Source organism: Triticum dicoccoides, chromosome 5A, assembly GCF_002162155.2.
Source record: "Triticum dicoccoides isolate Atlit2015 ecotype Zavitan chromosome 5A, WEW_v2.0, whole genome shotgun sequence".
Classification (NCBI taxonomy): Eukaryota; Viridiplantae; Streptophyta; class Magnoliopsida; order Poales; family Poaceae; genus Triticum; species Triticum dicoccoides.
Genome location: NC_041388.1, coordinates 405375805 through 405387972, shown reverse-complemented (window position 1 = coordinate 405387972; position 12168 = coordinate 405375805).

The window sequence follows — 12168 nt, the reverse complement described above, 5'->3', positions numbered from 1 at the left end:
TCGATCTTGCATGTTTTGCTTTGTCCTCCAGTACGTCTCGCAGGTCTGGCGTATTTCCCCATGCCTTTTTATTTGAATGGCTTCGGGGTGCAGGCTGAGCTTTTGGCTGGAATGCCTCTCTATCGCGGCCACGAGGTGGACGATCAGTCGCGTCATACGCTTCTTCCTCCAGTCGGGGTAGCAACCTGCATTTTGGGTAACTCTTGGAGGGGCGTTCGAGTTAATATTCCTCAGCCGCGAGGACTTCAATCTATCTGTCAGCTAGCAGATCTTGATCAGCTTGAAGCTGCTGCTGCTTTTTCTTAAGGCTATTTGTCGTGGCTATAAGCCGGCGCTTGAAGCGCTCTTGTTCGATGGGATCCTTTGGCATGACGAATTCGTCATCGTCGAGGCTTTCCTCGTCTTCGGAGGGTGGCATGTAATTATCATCCTCCGCCTCTCCATCCGCCGCTCTCTCTGGAGGGCTGGCCTCTCCATCCTCCTGTCCTAGATTGTGCTGGAGGGGATTGTTGCCATCTTCGGCGCTATCCGGAGTGTTATTATCTCCTGTGTCGGTATCACCACTTTTGCTTTGGCGGGACTTAGAGCGGCGCCGCTGACGTCGGCGCTTGGGTTGCTTCTTAGAGGGGTCATCCTCCGCTGTCTCGTCGCCATTGCCTTCTTTGGGTGTGTCCACCATGTATATATCGTATGATGAGGTGGCTGTCCAGTGCCCTGTCGGCAGTGGTTCCTCTTCGTCTCCCGCATCGTCGTCCATACCGTCGATGTCTTCGGAGTCAAAGTCGAGCATGTCGGTTAAGTCATCGACAGTGGCTACTAAGTGGGTGGTGGGTGGGCAGCGAATTTCTTCGTCATCCGCATACCAATCCTGCCGGACATAGTTCGGCCAGGATCCTCCTGACAAGGAGAGAGACCTTAATGAGTTCAGTATGTCATCAAAGGGCGAGTGCTGAAAAATATCCGCGGAGGTAAACTCCATGATCGGCGCCCCATCGGATTCGCTAGGAACGGGTGCAGGCGGTTCGGCGTCCGTGGCCGGAGAAGGATCCGGCAGTCTGACAACACGGATCTCGTGCAGGGTAAGGTCGATGTTCGGCTCGATCGCCGCTGAGGGTAAGGCCTCCGTGGCAGGGTCCATCCACCCGTCCATGGACGGTGCAACTGGCTCCGAATTGAGGGTCGGAGCGGCTGCCAGTGCGATCTCCTGAACACTGTCTGATGGTAGAGCTAAATCGTACTCATCGTGACCGTGTGATGCACAAGGCAAAGGCTCGAATCCGTCAAATATCAAGTCTCCGCGGATATCGGCCGTGTAATTTAAGCTTCCAAACCTGACCTGATAGCCAGGGGCGTAGCTTTCGATCTACTCCAGATGGCCAAGCGAGTTGGTCCGCAGTGTGAAGCCGCCGAATACAAAAATCTGTCCGGGGAGAAAAGTCTCACCCTGGACTGCATCGCTAACGATGATCGAAGGAGCCATCAAGCCTGATGGTGACACAGAGGAAATCTCAATGAAAGCACCAATGTCGGTGTCAAAACTGGCAGATCTTGGGTAGGGGGTCCCAAACTATGCGTCTAGGCGGATGGTAATAGGAGGCAGGGGACACGATGTTTTACCCAGGTTCGGGCCCTCTTGATGGAGGTAAAACCCTACGTCCTACTTGATTTATTCTTGATGATATGAGTGTTACAAGAGTTGATCTACCACAAGATCGGAGAGGCTAAACCCTAGAAGCTAGCCTATGGTATGATTGTATGTTATTGTGTCTTACGGACTAAAACCCGCCGGTTTATATAGACATCGGAGAGGGTTAGGGTTACACAAGGTCGGTTACAAAGGAGGAAATATCCATATCCGTATTGCCTAGCTTGCCTTCCACGCCAAGTAGAGTCCCATCCGGACACGAGACGAAGTCTTCAATCTTGTATCTTCATAGTCCCACAGTCCGGCCAAAGGATATAGTTCGGCTGTCCGGAGACCCTCTAATCTAGGACTCCCTCAACAGTCTTCACCATAAGTCTGTATAAAACCATATGCTTTGATCACCTCATCAAAGCATATTTTCAACTCTGAGATACTTGCATTAGTCCATAGAAGGATTGCTGGAGTTTGCACACTTTGTTAGCACCTTTAGGATTGACAAAACCTTCTGGTTGCGTCATATACAACTCTTCTTGGAGATATCTGATGACCCACAAGTATAGGGGATCTATCATAGTCCTTTCGATAAGTAAGAGTGTCGAACCCAACGAGGAGCAGAAGGAAATGATAAGCGGTTTTCAGCAAGGTATTCTCTGCAAGTACTGAAATAAGTGGTAATAGATAGTTTTGTGATGAGATAATTTGTAACAAGCAACAAGTAACAAAAGTAAATAAAGTACAGCAAGGTGGCCCAATCCTTTTTGTAGCAAAGGACAAGCCTGGACAAACTCTTATATAAGGAAAAGCGCTCCCGAGGACACATGGGAATATCGTCAAGCTAGTTTTCATCACGTTCATATGATTCGCGTTCGGTACTTTGATAATTTGACATGTGGGTGGACCGGTGCTTGGGTGCTGTTATTACTTGAACAAGCATCCCACTTATGATTAACCTCTATTGCACGCATCCGCAACTACAACAAAAGTATTAAGGTAAACCTAACCATAGCATGAAACATATGGATCCAAATCATCCCCTTACAAAGCAACGCATAAACTAGGGTTTAAACTTCTGTCACTCTAGCAACCCATCATCTACTTATTACTTCCCAATGCCTTCCTCTAGGCCCAAATAATGGTGAAGTGTTATGTAGTCGACGTTCACATAACACCACTAGAGGCTAGACAACATACATCTCATCAAAATACCGAACGAATACCAAATTCACATGACTACTAATAGCAAGACTTCTCCCTTGTCCTCAGGAACAAACATAACTACTCACAAAGCATATTTATGTTCATAATCAGAGGGGTAATAATATGCATAAAGGATCTGAACATATGATCTTCCACCAATTAAACCAACTAGCATCAACTACAAGGAGTAATTAACACTACTAGCAACCTACTAGCACCAATCACGGACTTGGAGACAAGAATTGGATACAAGAGATGAACTAGGGTTTTGAGATGAGATGGTGCTGATGAAGATGTTGATAGAGATTGCCCTCTCCCGATGAGAGGAGCGTTGGTGATGACGATGGCGATGATTTCCCCCTCCGGGAGGGAAGTTTCCCTGGCAGAACAGCTCTGCCGGAGCCCTAGATTGGTTCCGCCTCGTGGCGGCGGAGTTTCGTCCCGAAAGGTTGCTTCTGGTTTTTTTCTCGACGAAAGACTTCATATAGCAGAAGATGGTCATCGGAGAGACACCAGGGGGCCCACGAGATAGGGGGCACGCCCCCCACCCTCGTGGAAAGGGTGTGGGCCCCCTGGTCTTCATCTTTGGCGAGGATTTTTCATTATTTATTATAAGATATTCCATGGAGTTTCAGGACTTTTGGAGTTGTGCGGAATAAGTCTCTAATATTTGCTCCTTTTCCAGCCAAGAATTCCAGCTGCCGACATTCTCCCTCCTTATGTAAACCTTGTAAAATAAGAGAGAATAGCCATAAGTATTGTGACATAATGTGAAATAACAGCCCATAATGCAATAAATATTGATATAAAAGCATGATGCAAAATGGACGTATCAACTCCCCCAAGCTTAGACCTCGCTTGTCCTCAAGCGAAAGCCGATAACAATAAATATGTCCCCATGTTTAGAGGAAGAGGCGTCGATAAAAATAAAATACGGACATGAGGGCATGATGATTATTCTCATAACAGCAACATACTTAGATATTGTCATATGATTACTTATGTTCAAGTGATGATCTATTCACAATGCAAAAGTATGGATCAGAAACCTTATTGAGAACCAACAAACTATAACCTCAGTCATTGAAGCAATTGCAATTTATCATAACATCAGAAAGAGTCTATGTCAGAGCTAAAAAGCAAGTCCACATACTCAACTATCATCTAGTCCTTCATAGTTGCTAACACTCACGCAATACTTGTGGTTACGGAGTTTTAATCGGACACAGAGAAAGACAGGGGCTTATAGTTTTGCCCCACAACCTTTTACCTCGAGGGTAATGTCAACAATAATAACTCATGCCCCCCTACATCCAATTAGATATATCTATCAGGATCTTTGCAACATGTTGGGCTTGCCAAAGGATAAAATGAAAAAGGGAGAGGTGAAGATCACCATGACACTTGCATAAGGTAGAAGATAATAATAAAAGATAGGCCCTTCGCAGAGGGAAGTAGAGGTTGCCATGCGCTTTTATGGTTGGATGCACAAAATCTTAATGCGAAAGAACTTCACTTTATATTGCCCCTTGTGATATGAACTTTTATTATGCAGTCTGTCGCTTTTATTACTTCCACATCACAAGATCGTATAAAGCTTATTTCTCCCACACTACTCGTACATATTTAGAGCAATTTTTACTGCTTTGCACCGATGACAACTTACTTGAAGGATCTTATTCAATCCATAGGTAGATATGGCGGACTCTCATGGCAAAACTGGTTTAAGGGTATTTGGAAGCACAAGTGTATCTCTACTTGGTGCTGAGAATTTGGCTAGCATGAAGGGGAAAGGCAAGCTCAACATGTTGGATGATCCATGACAACATACTTTATCTCAGATATAAGAAAACATAACCCATTATGTTGTCTTCCTTGTCCAACATCAACTCTTTAGCATGTCATATTTTGATGAGTGCTCCCAATCATAAAAGATGTCAATAATAGTATATTTATATGTGAAACCTCTCTTTCCTTATTGCTTCCTATTAATTGCAACGATGACCAAAGCTATGTCTGCCAACTCTCAACAACTTTTAATCATCACACTCTTTCTATGTGAAGTCATTACTATCAATAAGATCAATATGAACTTTTTGTTTCTTCTTATTCTTTTTCTCTTTTCTTTTATTCACCCAAGATCATAGCAAGAAAATCAAGCCCTTGACTCAACACTAATCTTTATTATATAGCTCACGGACTCGATTACATAGAGAGTTCATAAAGCAAAACTTAAAACTAGATCATGCCATAAACTTTATTCTACTAGATCAAAATACTACTAACATGATCGAACTAAGGAAAACGGTAAAGATAGGAGTTGTGATTGTGATACGATACCAGGGCACCTCCCCCAAGCTTGGCAGTTGCCAAGGGGAGTGCCCATACCCATGTGATTATATCTCATTCTTTGTTGTTGGTGTAATATTCTTGGCGATGATTCCTCTCAGGATACGATTCTCCTCTTCAAGCTTGTTGACTTGCTGCTTGAGGTCCATTGTTTCCTTACGAAGCTTTCTTGTAACGGCTAAAGCTCCTTGAACCCAAGGGTGTTTCATAGCTGCGGGACAACAAGTGACACTCCTCTTCATATTTTCATAAGAAAGAAATCTAACATTGGAAGGGATAACCGAGTTTGGAATAGCTGAGCTCTGTAGTTCCCCCATCGTGAACCCAGCTCATAAGCGAGAGGTGACTTCTTGATCCTCCATGGCATCTACCCTCATTAAGTCAGCCTCCATACCCTCCTCCGTTGCTGGCCCGAAGTGGTCAGGGTCGCTGTTCGCCCTTGGTTCCGGTGCCGGATTAGATACCTGGCTCTCCCCGACTGACTCTTGAGAAGATATCTTGCTCTAATCTGCAGCAGCAATAGCTCGAAACAAAATCAGAGGATATTTGCGTGATACGGGAGTCAAAACTTTCGGGAGAACATAGTGAATTTTTACCGACCAAAATACGTATCGTGCAAGAAAACGGAGTCCGGAAGGCACACGAGGTGCTCACGAGGTAGGGGGTGCGCCCAGGGGGTAGGGCGTGCCCTCCACCCTCGTGGGGCCCTCGTGTCCTTCCCGGACTGCTACTTAATTTTCTATTTTTCTAAATATTCCAAAATAGAGAAATATTGCCTTAAAATTGTTTTGGAGTCGGTTTACTTACCGTACCACATACCTATTCCTTTTCGGAGTCTGAAACATTCTGGAAAGTGTCCCTTATGTATTCCTCCGGGGTTACGGTTTCAATAATATTGGTTTCAATATTTATGGGATTACCTGAGGTATAATGTTTAATTCTCTGTCCGTTTACCACCTTCAGATTTGTGCCTTCGAAGTTGTTGATTTTTATGGCACCGGAATGATAGACCTCCTCGATAACATAGGGGCCTTCCCATTTAGAGAGAAGTTTTCCTGCAAAAAATCTTAAACGAGAGTTGTATAACAGTACATAATCACCTACATTAAACTCACGCTTTTGTATCCTTTTGTCATGCCATCTTTTAACCTTTTCTTTAAACAACTTGGCATTTTCATAAGCTTGGGTTCTCCATTCATCAAGTGAGCTAATATCAAATAACCTCTTTTCTCCGGCAAGTTTAAAATCATAGTTGAGCTCTTTAATAGCCCAATATGCCTTATGTTCTAGTTCGAGAGGTAAGTGACATGCTTTTCCATATACCATTTTATACGGAGACATACCCATAGGATTTTTATATGCAGTTCTATAGGCCCATAATGCATCATCAAGTTTCTTGGACCAATTCTTTCTAGACCTATTGACAGTCTTTTGCAAAATTAATTTGAGTTCTCTATTACTCAATTCTACTTGACCACTAGACCGTGGGTGATACGAAGATGCAATTCTATGATTGACGTCATATTTAGCAAGCATTTTACGGAAAGCACCATGAATAAAATGTGAACCACCATCAGTCATTAAATATCTAGGGACTCCAAACCTCAGAAAAATAACCTTTTTAAGCATTTTAATAGAAGTGTTATGATCAACACTACTAGTTGGAATAGCGTCTACCCACTTAGTAACGTAATCAACAGCAACTAAAATATGTGTATATCCATTAGAGGCAGGAAAAGGTCCCATATAATCAAAGCCCCAAACATCAAACGGTTCAATAACAAGTGAATAGTTCATAGGCATTTCTTGATGTCTACTAATATTACCAATTCTTTGACATTCATCTCAAGATAGGACAAACTTACGGGCATCCTTGAAGAGAGTAGGCCAATAAAAACCGGATTGCAATACCTTATGTGCAATTCTATCTCCCGCGTGGTGTCCTCCATAAGTTTCAGAGTGGCACTTGCGTAGGATTTGTTCCTGTTCATGCTCAGGTACACAACGTCTAATAATACCATCCACTCCTTCTTTATAAAGATGTGGGTCATCCCAAAAGTAATGTCTCAAATCATAGAAGAACTTTTTCTTTTGTTGGTATGTGAAGCTAGGTGGTATAAATTTAGCAACTATGTAATTAGCATAATCAGCATACCAAGGGGTACTACGAGAAGTACTTATGACATTTAATTGTTCATCAGGAAAGCTATCATCAATAGGTAGTGGGTCATCAAGAACATTCGCTAACCTAGATAAGTTGTCTGCAACGGGGTTCTCAGCTCCTTTTCTATCAACAATATGCAAATCAAATTCTTGTAGCAAGAGAAGCCATCTAATAAGTCTAGGTTTAGCATCTTTCTTCTCCATAAGATATTTAATAGTAGCATGATCAGTGTGGATAGTTACTTTAAAATCAACAATATAAGGTCTGAACTTAGCACAAGCAAATACAACTACTAAAATTTCTTTTACAGTAGTAGCATAATTTCTTTGAGCATTGTCTAGAGTCTTACTAGCATAATGGATAACATTTAATTTCTTATCAACTCTTTGCCCTAGAACAACACCTACAACATAATTGCTAGCATCACACATAATTTCAAAGGGTAAATTCCAATCAGGTGGCTGAACAATAGGTGCAGAGACTAATGCTTTCTTAAGTATTTCAAATGCTTCTACACAATCATCATCAAAGACAAATGGTATATATTTTTGTAATAAATTAGTAAGAGGCTGAGAAATTTTTGAGAAGTCCTTAATGAACCTGCTATAAAATCCAGCGTGACCAAGGAAACTTCTTATACCTTTGATGTCCTTGGGACATGGAATCTTTTCAATAGCATCAACCTTGGCTTTATCAACTTCAATACCTCTTTCAGAAACTTTATGCCCCAAAACAATACCTTCATTAACCATAAAGTGGCACTTTTCCCAATTCAAGACAAGATTAGTTTCTTCACATCTCTGCAAAACTCGATCAAGATTGCTCAAGCAATCATCAAAAGAAGATCCATAGATGGAAAAGTCGTCCATGAAAACCTCACAAATCTTTTCAGAAAAGTCAGAGAATATAGCCATCATGCATCTTTGAAAGGTAGTAGGTGCATTACATAAACCAAAAGGCATACGTCTATAAGCAAAAGTACCAAAAGGGCATGTAAAAGTAGTCTTTGATTGATCTTTAGCCGACACAGGTGTTTGAGAGAAACCAGAATAACCATCTAGAAAGCAGTAATGTGTATGTTTGCATAATCTTTCTAGCATTTGATCGATAAAAGGTAAGGGGTAATGATCTTTCTCAGTAGCCTTATTTAATTTGTGGAAATCAATTACCATCCTATAACCTATAATGATTCTTTGTGGAATCAATTCATCTTTATCATTAGGAACAACAGTAATACCTCCCTTCTTAGGGACACAATGAACATGACTTACCCACTAACTATCAGCAACTGGATAAATTATGCCTACCTCCAAAAGCTTTAGTATTTCTTTTCTTACCACTTCTTTCATTTTAGGATTCAGACGTCGTTGAGGATCATGAACTGGTTTGGCATCTGCTTCCAAATTTATTTTATGTTGACATAGAGTGGGACTAATGCCCTTAAGATCATCAAGAGTATATCCAATAGCAGCACGGTGCTTCTTCAGAGTTTTCAATAATATTTCTTCTTCATGCTCTGAAAGGTTAGCACTAATAATAACAGGATGTATCTTCTTTTCATCAAGATAAGCATATTTAAGATTATCAAGCAACGATTTAAGCTCAAACACAAGATCACCCTTAGGTGGAGGGGGATCCCCTAGGATTTCAACAGGAAAATTGTGTTTCGGAATAGGTTCATGTTTAAAGAATACTTCATCTATTTCCCTTCTTTCATTCATAAACATATCATTCTCATGGTCTAGCAAATATTGTTCTAAAGGATCACTAGGAGGTACGGCAATAGAAGTAAGACCAATAATTTCATCCTTACTAGGCAATTCTTCTTCACGGTGTTGTTTACTAAATTTAGAGAAATTAAATTCATGAGTATATCATCCAAGCCAATAGTAACAACATCCCTTGTGCAATCTATGGTAGCATTAACAGTATTTAAGAAGGGTCTACCAAATATAATGGGACAAAAGCTATCTTGTGGGGAACCAAGAACAAGAAAATCAGCAGGATATTTAGTTTTCCCACGCAAGACTTCAACATCTCTAACAATTCCCATTGGTGAAATAGTATCTCTATTAGCGAGTTTAATAGTAACATCAATTTCTTCTAACTCAACAGGTGCAATGTCATGCATAATTTCTTTGTATAAGTCAATAGGTATTGCACTAGCACTAGGACCCATATTACATAAGCCATGATAGCAATGATCTCCTATTTTAACAGAAATAACAGGCATGCCAACCACAGGTCTATGTTTATCTGCATCACGGGGTTTAGCAATTCTAGCAGTTTCATTACAGAAGTAAATAACATGCCCATCTATATTATCAGACAAGAGATCTTTAACAATAGCAATATTAGGTTCTACTTTAACTTGCTCAGGAGGTGTATATGTTTTAATATTGCTTTTACGAACCACATTTGAAGCTTTAGCATGATCCTTTATCCTAAAAGGGAAAGGTGGTTTCTCAACATAACAAGTAGGAACAATAGGATCATTATAAGTGACAGTCTTTTCTTCAACTTTAATAGTTGCAGCTACTTTTACTTCTATGGGAGGATGATATTTAAACCACTTCTCCTTAGGGAGATGAACATAAGTAGCAAAAGATTCACAGAAAGAAGCTACTATCTCAGAATCAAGCCCATATTTAGTGCTAAACTTACGAAAAATATCGGTATCCATAAAAGATTTAACACAATCAAACTTAGGTGTCATACCTGACTCCTTACCTTTGTCGAGATCCCAATCTTCAGAGTTGCATTTAATTCTATCCAATAAATCCCATCTAAATCCAATAGTCTCCATCATAAAAGAGCCGGCACAAGAAGTATCGAGCATGGTGCGATTATTTTCAGAATTTTTTTTGAAGAATTGTTTCTCTTGGGAGCTCATGATTGGGGCATGAATATAACATTGATTTAAGCCTCCCCCAAGCTTGAGCGATGCTTTCTCCTTCGTGAGGCCAAAAATTATATATATAATTGCGATCACGATGAACAAGATGCATAGGGTAATACTTTTGATGAAATTCCAATTTCAATCTTCTATAGTTCCATGATCTCGTATCATCACATAGCCTATACCATGTCAATGCGTCTCCCTTCAAAGATAAAGGGAAGACCTTCTTCTTAGCAACATCATCGAGTATACCTGCAAGCTTAAATAATCCACAAACTTCATCCACATATATTAGGTGTTCATCAGGATGCTTTGTTCCATCTCCTGTAAAAGGATTAGCTAGCAGTTTTTCTATCATACCCGAAGGATACTCATAAGGAATTTCATCTTCAATAGGTTTAGTAGGTTGAGGAGCAACTCTTTTCTCTACTGGTCGGGGTGAAGATACCCCGAACAAGCCCCTCAGAGGATTACTTTCCATAGTAACAAGTGACAGTAAATTCAGCAACTATATAAACTTTTCCTTACCAAATTCCACCTACCAAAGGCGCTTCACTCCCCAGCAACGGTGCTAGAAAAGAGTCTTGATGACCCACAAGTATAGGGGATCTATCGTAGTCCTTTCGATAAGTAAGAGTGTCGAACCCAATGAGGAGCAGAAGGAAATGATAAGCGGTTTTCAGCAAGGTATTCTCTGCAAGTACTGAAATAAGTGGTAACAGATAGTTTTGTGATGAGATAATTTGTAACGAGCAACAAGTAACAAAAGTAAATAAAGTGCAGCAAGGTGGCCCAATCCTTTTTGTAGCAAAGGACAAGCCTGGACAAACTCTTATATAAGGAAAAGCGTTCCCGATGACACATGGGAATATCGTCAAGCTAGTTTTCATCACGTTCATATGATTCGCGTTCGGTACTTTGATAATTTGACATGTGAGTGAACCGGTGCTTGGGTGTTGTTCTTACTTTAACAAGCATCCCACTTATGATTAACCTCTATTGCAAGCATCCGCAAGTACAACAAAAGTATTAAGCTAAACCTAACCATAGCATGAAACATATGGATCCAAATCAGCCCCTTACGAAGCAACGCATAAACTAGGGTTTAAGCTTCTGTCACTCTAGCAACCCATCATCTACTTATTACTTCCCAATGCCTTCCTCTAGGCCCAAATAATGGTGAAGTGTTATGTAGTCGACGTTCACATAACACCACTAGAGGCTAGACAACATACATCTCATCAAAATATCAAACAAATACCAAATTCACATGACTACTAATAGCAAGACTTCTCCCTTGTCCCCAGGAACAAACATAACTACTCACAAAGCATATTCATGTTCATAATCAGAGGGGTAATAATATGCATAAAGGATCTAAACATATGATCTTCCACCAATTAAACCAACTAGCATCAACTACAAGGAGTAATTAACACTACTAGCAACCTACTAGCACCAATCCCGGACTTGGAGACAAGAATTGGATACAAGAGATGAACTAGGGTTTTGAGATGAGATGGTGCTGATGAAGATGTTGATGGAGAATGCCCTCTCCCGATGAGAGGAGCGTTGGTGATGACGATGGCGATGATTTCCCCCTCTTGAAGGGAAGTTTCCCCGGCAGAACAGCTCTGCGAGAGCCCTAGATTGGTTCCGCGAAGGTTCCGCCTTGTGGTGGCAGAGTTTCGTCCCGAAAGGTTGCTTCTGGTTTTTTCTCGATGAAAGACTTCATATAGCAGAAGATGGTCATCGGAGAGCCACCGGGGGCCCACGAGGTAGGGGCGCGCCCTAGGGGGGGCGCCCCCTCCCTCGTGGAAAGGGTGTGGCCCCCCTGGTCTTCATCTTTGGTGAGGATTTTTCATTATTTATTATAAGGTATTCCATGGAGTTTCAGGACTTTTGGAGTTGTGT